The sequence below is a fragment of the Thalassophryne amazonica genome, chromosome 21 (assembly GCF_902500255.1).
Source record: "Thalassophryne amazonica chromosome 21, fThaAma1.1, whole genome shotgun sequence".
Lineage (NCBI taxonomy): Eukaryota > Metazoa > Chordata > Actinopteri > Batrachoidiformes > Batrachoididae > Thalassophryne > Thalassophryne amazonica.
The window spans coordinates 21,020,332-21,032,146 of record NC_047123.1 but is presented as its reverse complement, the minus strand read 5'-3'; positions in this window follow the sequence as shown (position 1 = coordinate 21,032,146).

The window sequence follows — 11,815 nt, the reverse complement described above, 5'->3', positions numbered from 1 at the left end:
TTTATGGTTTAAAATAACTTAAACTGATAAGTTTTGTAAAACTTCACAAACAGGAAAACTAGCTATAGAAACCAAAACTGTTTTTCTTTTGTTTGTTTTGTTTTTTTGTACTAGGATGTAAAGATGTTTATTTCTGCTGTAAAGTTGAAGAACTTAACATGGAGTTCTATGAGGAGTGGCTCACTTTTGGAACCAGCCCCAAGTGGCCTTTTAAGGAACTGCAAGATGTGGTACTTCCGCACTGGCTTCATTTTTCAGAAAACCGTCTTCTTATGTTATGGACCATGCAACTCCTCCTGGAGGATTTCGTAATTTTGGATAAGACAAAGGAATATTAGTCGATTTTGATCTTTTACAAAATGCTTCCCAGCACGATGACTGAATCTCGTAGCATGTTGTCCACGGAGCCTTCCTGCTGATTTTACTCGTCCTCGTTTCAACTTGAGTAGTTACAGAGATGGATTGGATGCATCATGCACGTAGTGATAGGAGGTCCACTAAGAGAGCCAATAGTCTCATTAGAATGTATGAAAATGTTTTGAACTTGTGTACTGTACGTAAGTGAACACACCAGCTGTGGTTTTAGCATGTTCCTGCAGAATGGGCCTATAATGAACAGCAAGCAAGCACTCTGGAGAATTTAACATTTTCTCAGTTCAGTGTTTCATCTGACATCATGATGAATCACTTGTTTTAGGATGGCCACATGTAGAAGAGCATATGGCCATGTTAGGATGGATGCTGGTTCATTGCTTTTTGGTGTCTTATAAGGGAGAATCTAGCTGCATGGTGTCATTTCAGTGCAATGATCTGGTTTCTCTCACAACAGCAACATGCTTGCTTGGTATTATGGTGTTCATTCTTATTCACAACCCCATGCTGCACGCAGTTATGTCCAACTCTTGTTCTGCAGCATTTTGCTGCTGACAAAATGCCCCAAACGGTTTTGTTAGAGCCGTGCTGCAGCGGCAGTCTGTGAAGGCGAAGGTAAACAAAATGCAGGTGGATAAATGCCGACAAAGGGCGTCTGCCACCTTAAAAGCTCTTTGCACTTGTTTTTGTCAATTTATGTTTAAGTATGTAAAAAAGTGCAATAAATGAACTAAAGGGGTATTGAGGAGGGTTCATACCTCTGCCCAGGTACAACAGATAATTTAACCACATTACGGCAAAGTCACATTCCAAAGTTTTGACGTCCAAACCTACACACTACCTATAAGCACCTGATTTACCTCATCCAGCCAATCAAATGGAATAGATGGGAATGGTAATCTCAACTTCAGCACTTTATTATGTTCCCAAAGGGGTAATAATGTGCAGCCACCAGTTTAAGTACACACACACACACACACACACACACACACACACACACACACACACACACACATGAAAAAAAGCAAAAGCAAATAAAACTTGCATTAAATCCAATTTTAAAAAAAATTAAAAACACATCATAATTAATTAATTAATCTTATTTAAAAGGTCTAACAAACAAACCATTAATGCATGCAAATTAATCTGGAAAATTTTCACTTATTATAAATTACTTCAAACAAAATACAGTAATAACGCTGGTCTACAATTTTTTTTTTAGAAGTTGTCTGTTTCAAAAATAAAATATACTATTTATTATGGATTTTGGCATGCTGAATTCAAATATGGCAATAAAAATGGCTGAGTGACTACTGCTTCCAAGATAATTATTTTTTTTAATTTTATCTCTACATAATAATATTTTGTTAATAGTGTGGTTTTCATGATAATGTTGGGGAAAGTGTAATGCACGGACCCACAACAGGAGGCGCAAATGAACGGTCAATAGATAATCCAATAAATACAATTTATTGTGGCAAATGTGCACAACAGGTCGAATACTGCTTTTAGACAGTCAATCACAAAATACAATTGGTGACGTGTGGGCAGGCCCGAGGGTAGGAGACGCCTATCCAGAGAAGAGCCGGGGCCCACAAGGTTCTGCCGCCAACGAAGACCTGCAGTATACTGAAGCCGCCAAGTCCCGAGTCCCCAGGTGGCCTCTGCTTCAGCTGTCAGATCCGGTACTGCTGGCAGGAACAAAAACAGGTTAATGGTGGGTGTGTGGACACCCAGTAAGCAGTCAGCAAACTCACAGTTCTTATCCACTTGGAGGGGGCACCTCCACCTCCAACTCAGGAACAATTCAATGGAAGAGCCTCAACTACTACTTATCGTAAGTGGAGCGAGGAGTGAAGGTCATCACTCCTCCACCGTCCACAAACCCAGCTCCAGCTGTGAGTAGAGTTCCAGGTACTCCTGCAAAAGGTTCAGAACAGACAAGGTATGTGTGTACGGCACAGAAAAACGGCTGAGAGAATTACCTGTGTGGTAAACTGATATCTCGGCAGAGATGTGGTGTCTCCTCCAGGCTTTTATGGTGCAGTGATGATGATTACTGACAGCTGTCAGTCCTGGCTCCTGGATAGTGACTGCGCCCTCTGGTGCCTGAAACCCGACTACAGGCAGGGCGCCCTCTGGCGTAGGCCAGCAGTACCTCCTCTTCGGGCGGCCCACACAACAGATAAATCATAAATATGTGTCTTTTCATTTTGTTAATAGTGTGGTTTTCATGATAAATCATAAATATGGGTCTTTTAATTTTGTTAATAGTGTGGTTTTCATGATAAATCATAAATATGGGTCTTTTCATTTTGTTAATAGTGTGGTTTTCATGATAAATCATGAATACGGGTCTTTTCATGTTTCTCTGATTGCTGATAATAATATTTCACCTGTTTTCTTTTCTAACACTTTTAAAATCAACTGATGGGTTATATATTAACCATTAGTAGGATAATATATCATAAATATAATGTAATGCTAAAGTACCCTCGGCCCTATGAGCATTGTCTTCTTTATAATTTGCAGTTCTTTAATTATTAAAATCCTATTGTCTTACGTGCAATTTGCACATGTTCAATAAAGCCCCTCTATCAATCAATCCTTCATAAACAATATTTAAATTTTAATGGTGTCTGCTGGAGGGCGTCCGTCTGCATCTACGTGAGCTTTTGACAACAGCGGAAGTTAGCTTTGAGTTAGCAGAAGTTAGCTTTGAGTTAGCAGAAGTTAGTGTGTATGCTGACATCCGCGAAATGTCTTGTAAAAGACTCTAGAAGTGTTATCCGATTACAAAAACAGCATTTTCAGTTTTAGAAGTGTTTATTTCTCACTAGCTTTTACATAATATATAACAAAGAGGTTATATTTACACACAAACAAAATAGAGTTTTACAGCTAGCGGGACCAGCCTGTGATGTCACCACGTTAACGTCCGCAAAATGTCTTGTAAATCATTTCAGATATGTTATTAGGTTCCAAAAATAGCATTTTCAGTTTTAGAAGTGTTTATTTCTCACTAGCTTTTACATAATATATAACAAAGAGGTTATATTTAAACACAAACAAAATAGAGTTTTGCAGCTAGCTAGACCAGCTCGTGATGTCACCACGTTAACGTCCGCAAAATGTCTTGTAAATCATTTCAGAAATGTTATTAGGTTCCAAAAACAGCATTTTCAGTTTTAGAAGTGTTTATTTCTCGCTAGCTTTTACATAATATATGACAAAGAGGTTATATTTACACACAAACGAAACAGAGGTTTGCAGCTAGCTAGACCAGCCTGTGACATCACCACGCTAACATCCGTGAAATGTCTTGTAAATCAGTTCAGAAGTGTTATTATGTTCCAAAAACAGCATTTTCACTTTTAGAAGTGTTTATTTCTCGCTAGCTTTTACATAATATATAACAAAGAGGTTATATTTATATACAAACGAAACAAAGTTTTGCAGCTAACTAGACCAGCGTGTGACGTCACCATGCTAACATCCGTGAAATGTCTTGTAAATCAGTTAAGTGTTATTAGGTTCCAAAAACAGCATTTTCAGTTTTAGAAGTGTTTATTTCTCACTAGCTTTTACATAATATATGAGAAACACGTATGTAAACACACCATAGATGGGCAGATGGACAGACGGACGCAAAGCCTTTGCAATACTCAATGGCCATAACAATTTCAAACATGATTTTCATTGTCAGTGGCCCAAAATTAGTAAAGACTAGCTATATTTATTTCAGAAGCGTTTTGGGTGTAGACTAGCGTAATCAGAAAATGTTTTATCCATGCAAAGTTGACAACCCTGACCGGCAACATGGAGCATAGATGGATGCACAAATGAATTGATCCTGAAAAGTGTTGTATCCTAACTGAAACAAACACTTTTAAGAAGATAAAAAGCCTTCGGAATACTTCAGAAGGAAATTGTTTCTAAGCAGCAACATACACACCTCACTGTATTTTACACACTGCCCTGCAAACCCATAGCATTTGGACTGGGGTTAACCAGTATGCAATTGAAAAGCTGTCTCCTCCAGCTTGATTTACAGTTTTATGGGTTTATTATTTGCATCCAAACTGCTGAGACTGATTGTGATTCAGAGACGGAGACAGTCAGTGTACATGCTTGACACGCGGGGATAAAGCTTCTTAATATCCTGCAGGATGACTGTAAGCGCCAGCTGCGGTGTCCGATTTGAATCTGGGGAGTATTAACAGAATAATAAAAGAGCACGAGGAGTGGAGCACTGATGCCAAGAAGAAAGGCAACCTGAACCCAGCGTCAACCCTGACACTTTAACACCAGACACTTTGGAATGCGTGTAATTGTAAAGGGTCAAGAATATTAACTTTTTGTTGTTGTTGTTAATGTGCTGCTGTTAATGTGCTGCTGTGTGTTGAAAATATATTTCACATTTAGGTTTTGTAAAATTTTGATATTGATATTATGGACAATTACAATTTAATAATGCTATTTCAGTTTATTTTTAAATACTTTATTGTTATTATTTCATTTATTTTGTGGTTGCAATACCTCTTTAGGGCCACTCAGTGGCAGTGAATGCTCAATATTTTTGTTTAAAAAAATAAAAATCTCTATTAATTTGCTGTCCCTCATTGTTAGATAATCTAAAATGTAATTTTCCTTCTGTTTTATCCAAATTTACTCCAATACTTATTAACCATCTTCAACCCTTTCACCAAACTTTTTGAAATGTGGGCGATTTGTTTTTGAGTTTTAATTTTTTTTTCTTTCCCCTACTAAAAAACACAAATATGATTGTGTCTCAGCCAAGTAAGGTATAAAACGCATACTGTTCCTCGACTAAAAAGAGAATTTCCTTTTTCTTTTAAGTTATACGTGACGATTTTTTTAAAACAAATAAATAAATAAATTACACCAAAATAAAAGATCTTAAAAAATAATTCACACAAACCAACCAAAAATGTACATTTCAGAAAAGAACACGGATTTATGCACACTTTTACACTTTTCACATGGCAACAAAGCCAACAACATAAAAATTTTAAATGCTTTAAGAAATAAGGAGGTACTTCAGAAAAGAATACCAACAATAATTTAGAAGACATATCACCAACTCAAAAGCACAGACATGAATAACCCCTAAATTTTCCATCTTAGACATTTTAGGAATTGCTTACATTAAACCTTCTGTTCTGTCTTGATAGAATGGCCATAGCAGATGGCCACCCCAATGAGTCTGGTCTCCTTTAGGTTTCTTCCTGTGAATGAGCAAAAACCACAAAGTGAGTCTTTCCTTACCCTGTCGCCAAAGTGCTTTGTAAGGTTGAGCTTTAATCGTGTATAAGGCTTTGAGGTGGCTTGTATTATGATTTGGCGACATATAAATGGATGGAATTCAAATGAAAATTATAAGAAGTTTGAGGGTTCGCATTTCGGCATGGTTCTTCGAAATTTCTTCACGCTTCTATACTTTAGCTTGATAAATAGCTACCAGGAAGCTGGACATTCTTGCTTCCTTTTGGCTTTGGAATTCCATTTCAGCATGTCTGGTAATGTCTGAGGATGCCACCAATCTCTATTTTCGTGTCTGGTTAGCACTCCCCTATACATAGGTCTTCACTGGTGATCTTCTCAGGCTATCTGATTGGTTGGAGGCTGATGACTTCTACTGTGTCCTGTCCATCCAAACTGATCAATGACATCTGCTGAGTTTTGATTTTGATGTTACTGTGTATTTCAATGTAAATAAACCAAACTCCAATATTACTATTAAATTAATTTATCCTTTATCTAATTGTGAAAGTAATGACAGAGAAAAAAAACTCATAAAACTCTTAATTTTTTAACACGAAAAGGTAAATCATGTCACAAGGCATTGCATAAAACTAAAACACCAGCCTGCTAGAGCTTTATAGTAAATCTAAGGTGACACCTAGTGGTAGAAATACTTATCACTGTTATAGACTATTTTACTTTCAAGGTAGTGTATCTCACTGATCCCAGCAGGGATGCTCTTTCTTATTTTCCACCTTCCAGGGTGCTGTGAGGTCAAAATTAATTAGAGCGCAGCCTCCTCTGAGCTGGATGGGACTCAGCATTTGGTTCAGAGGACACATCACAAGGACTGATGATGTAGAATTATTGGTCGAAGGACAAACCCTCAATGGACCAAAGCCCTGCTGGTGTACGTGCATAGAGTACAGTTCCGGTTTTTGCATGTGATTGTTTTTAATTCAACACATTTGCCACAATCAGTGCAAAGTTATAGAATGAACGGCTATTTTAAATGACTGATAATTGCCAGCTACTGCTTTTATAACACAGCATAGGCATTATTTTCAGACATTTGCCAAAAAATTGCAATTTCCCGCAGTTCTGTAAATTTCTGGGACCTGTCCAAATACAGTAGACCTAATTTCCAAACAGGCCAACACTTGGTCAATGTAGCTTGCGTCTTACAAATCTCTTTGATATTTATAGTGTACTTTGGTTTACTGGATTGGACTGGAATTTGCACTTGGATTTGGAATTCTCAAGGAAAATGTAGAAAGCAAAGAGCAGAAAGCCATGTTTGATACTAGATTAGACTAAAAAGCAGAGGTGGCTCAATGGAATAGACACCACACCATTCTACATCAAGTGGTTCAATGAATCCAGGAATCTAGCCAAGGAGATCATGTTGTGTGGCAAGAAAGATCGTGCTGTAGATGGCAGTCCACAAGGTAGCACAAGAGTATGGGAATGTAGGGAATCAATGTTGATACACTCCAAACATAACCATCTGGCAATTTCCCAAGCAAGTCCATCACCAGAACCTCAACATTTCACTCCAAAAACCCTTTGACTTCTTCTGGGTCTTCCTTTGGCACCAAGCATGTTGGACGCCCTTGTGCCACCACCTGTCTAATTACAATCAGGCCCAGATGTTTTTGGACTGTGGCAGAATTTTTGTAATTTTTCCTCTTTACAGACCACAATGGAAGTGAAATGAAATAATCAAGTCAAGACTTTTAGCTTTAATTCAAGGTATTAAACACAATTATTGCCATAACCATATAGGAATCTCAGCCATTTGCATACATAGTCTCAACATTTTCAGAGGATACATGGACAAATTCAAGACCAACTATACAACAAAACAACAACATAAACCTGAAATTAAAGAATAGATAGAATGTGTGGCTGGGGATGGTGTTAAAAATTTTCACTGTTTCTACAATTTGCTGTTGGCTAATTCTAAACACTGCTACTAAATGTATAAGCAAAAATACACAACAGAACAAGAAAATGACCATAATTAAAGAATGAATGGAACATAGGGATGTGATGCCAAAACTTATTGTTGTCTGTACTGCAAATTAGTGATGGTTAACTCAAAACACTGCTTCAGAGTGTTTAAAATAATTTAAAACGCTTGTGTTTTCAACATTGTTGCAGAGTCAATAAGAATGGGAAGCCGCGGTGTGCCACCTGCTGAACAGTTCAGGAAATAAGAGTAAGATCAACTTTATTTATCCTGAAGTAAATTATTTTTGCCAGAGTACCAAAACAGTGACAGTAAACCATGAACAATGTTTTTTTAAGACATTTGCACAAGATTTTCGACAATATTAAAAAACTGAATAACTGTTCATTATGTATTCATCCAGAATTTCCCCAAATTTCCTGTAAATTGTGTTGGTAGCATGGCCCAAGCAGAGGGTCACTCCTTTGAGGTCTGGTGCGTTTTCTTCCTCAAATCATCAGAGGGAGTTTTCCCTTACCACTGTTGCCTGTGTGCTTGCTCTAGGGGTTGGTAAAGTTAGACCTTACTTGTGTGAAGCACCTTGAGGCAACTTTGTTGTGATTTGGTGCTATATAAATGAAAATAAATTGAAATTGAAATAAACTGAAATTGAAATCCTGCAGAGGGGGAGGAATTTTATAGTCTGATTGCCACAGGAAGGAAAGACCTCCTGTGGTGTTCAGTGGTGCCCCTTGGTAGTCTCAGTCTGTGGCTGAAGGTGCTCTGATAGGACGTCAGTGTGGCATGCAGCGGGTGGGAGGTGCTGTCCTGGATGCTGAGCAGTTTCCTCAACATTCTCCTCTGTGATACCTCCACCATAGACTCTAGCACATCCATATCAAATTATAAATTTCATATGTAGGCTACAATAAGTGTATGGTCATTGCATGCGCTAGCACATATGCTGCTTAGTCTTTATATTGTTGTACTGGTTGTGATATTTATTATATCACTTTTTACATTAACGTTTTGTTGTATTTTATATGCATATAGTATACACATATCCACTCACAATCCAACAAATCCCTTTATGCTCTTACATTTTTCAGATTTTGTTTCAACTTCTTTTGCTGAAATTATATTTTTGATATGTGCTTTTGTGGCTCTAACTCCATCATTGGATCAATAAAGTCTCATTTTGCAGAGCAGCTGTCTGCACATCTCCACAGAGGAACTCCGCAGAGCCCCGTGGGCTTATTTATCTTCAAATTCTTGTTCTACAAATTTGTTTAATGGCAATCATAAAAAGCTGATGAAACCCAACTGTCACCACTAATTTGATTGCTAAAATAAAGCCTCTTTCTCTTTGCCCGCAGGGTGTTGTTAATAGCATGTTTAACACAAGAGGGAGCTGCAATTCTACTAGAGATTTGTTATGAATCTGCACTGTGCTGTTCAATATTTGAACTACCTATTTAGGGGAACTGTAACTGTGAAGCAACTTAACTTTCCGATGCATGCATGCATGTTCCTCCACTTATCCAAATATCAATCCACCCTGCAGTTTAGCAATCCATCACATGCAATAAGGGCCAAAAATGTATATTTGTGGACTGCTTCTGCAAAGGGGGAGAGACCAGAGGTGGGAGTAAGTCACCATCAAGTCACTCTCAAGTCATGAATCAGCAAGTCTCAAGTCAAGTCTCAAGTCATAATGACCACCAAGTGTTTGACAGCTGACTTGAGACTTGACTTTGGACTTGCAGATTGATGACTTGAGAATGACTTGACAGTGACTTACTCCCACCTCTGGGAGAGGACATGGGATTCAAACCTAGACCCTTCTTATTGTGAGGTGGCAGGTCTATCCACCAGCACCCCACAATTCACTTGTTTCTGCAGTGAGATTTGTGTCTCTGGGTCCTTGGTGTTTGAAATTGTCTAGGAAGAGCTAATGTCACTGGACAAAGGTGTTTGGTGATGAACAATGGTCCTAGTCTTAAGGGTACTGGTGCTTTCCTGTCTTACTGTGTGGTTGTGAGACTTGGATGCCAGTGACAACTAAGGTGATAACTAGATGCCTTTTGTAATAAAGGACCCTTGGATACGGAGATGACAAGGTGTATTTCTTACTAGGTCGTTTGGGATGATCCTTGGGCACCACTGGAATGACTTTTTGTAAAATGAGCATTTATTTAGGGAGATTATATCTTGTATTATGAGGGAACATCATCTATGATATTTTGGTTTGGCCATATGGCGTGTTCCTCTGAGCATGATCCAGCACACAGTCGCACCAATATTGAGGACATCCGTGGTTGGAGAAGGCCAAGTAGATGCCCATATTTCACCTGGCTGTGGTAGACAGATGTTACCTTCAAGAGGCAGATATGATCTGGTTGCCTGAATAGTATTCAACTGTTCTTGACTGTTCTTGCCGTGAGTGCAACAGTTCTACCCACCGGCACTCCACAATTCACTTATCTCGACAGTGACATTCATGTTTCTGGGTTCTCACCTGTTGAGATCAAAAGGTGGGGAAGACCGGTTGTTTGCCTGGCGGGATGCCCTCCAGAACATGCTCCCAGACGTTGCCTGCACCCCACTGCAGCCCCTGAAGGTGAACAATGCGTGACTAATCCTGTGTTCGCTGTTAGGTAGCCAGGCACCCAGAGGAGGCCAGTAAAGTGTGCGACCATTTCCTGTCCGCAGGATATTAACACATGCATTCCTCACTGCTTGATGAGTCAAATCAACTTCCGGTAAGCACCCCCTCGCTCACCCCTCTTCTTTATTGTTCATCTGTGATGTGTGATGGGACCCCTCTCAGAATCTCTCTACACCGTTGCATGATGGGTAGAGCCCCCGGGAAGTAGGTATTTTCAGCCACTTCCTGTCTTCGTCGGTGACCCCCCGGAGTCAAACATGCGCATATTTACAAGCAAGCAAGCCCAGAGAAGAGACACTTTAAATTCAGATGGAAGCTGAGCCTAATAGCTGCATCGGAGGGACGGTGAGATCTGTTGATTTGTGTTTGATCGCAGGAGGAGGTCATGAAGAGAAAAAAGATTTTCCCATCTTTGATTGGTCACCAACACAGTGAGGCTGCCATGCTGTGAAAAAGTTTATGCCCCCTTAAGCTTTTACACATTGTAATTTTTTTTTATTGCATTACATTAAAAAAATACAAATCTGGCCAGTTTACGTTAAAATTTCTAAAATTATACCTTTTAAACTCTCAAATATCTCAAACATTTTAGAATTTCAATTAAATTATTGTAAAAATATCAACGCTAAAAGCGTGTACCTCCATCAGTGTAATACAAGTAAATAATCACTTTTACAGCCACAAGATGGTTAAATTCTTAAAGGTTTGTCTTCCATAAATCAGTAAAAATATACTGTGATAGACTGGCGGCCAACTCTTACCCAATGACCGTCCCCCATGAGCCTTGAGAGAATGGATGAATGGAAGGATGGTCGTGATGATGTCACTACTTTGAAATTTTCCTCATATCTTTGACAGTCTTCAGCCTCCAGAGAGAAAACATAACTAGCAGTTAAGCTCATTTCAAGCAAATATAAGTAAATGTCATAATAAAATGGCAAAATATGTTGGCGACACCAACAACTAGCACAATGAGCGTCCGTTCCTGCACAGTGCTACCAGAGATGCTTTACTGACCAGCTGGTGTGCGTGCACAGGAAAAGCCCAATGGAAACAGTAATAGTTTTAGTGTCTGTGACGGAGATTGGGAAAGCTGTGCATCCTGCAACTTTGGATTGTTGCACCAACAGTCACATCTTCACCATGGAGTGGTGACTTTCTTTAGCCTTCTTCCTGTTTGGCAATGCCACTTTCCACGAAGTCCATAAGTTGAATTATATAGCAAAAAGTGAGGTGTGGGACAGGTAGGGGTGGAGGGGGTCCTTACCTAACATTATGTAACTAATCTTAGATAGGGCAAATGCAACCTGATCTCACTGTAGTCCATGATGGCACCACGAAAAGTGATTTAATCTATTAGTTTGTGATACCGTCATGAAATTACATTCCTGTGATGCTATCACGAAATTATTTTGTGACGGTATCACGAAATTTGGGGTGATGTGGGGGTGGGGCCATGTCTGTTATGGTTATGGTTGTGGTTAGGATTAGGAGTAGGGTTAAAAATAGGCAAAACTTGACTGAGTTATGAAAATGTGACACATTTCGTGATGGTATCA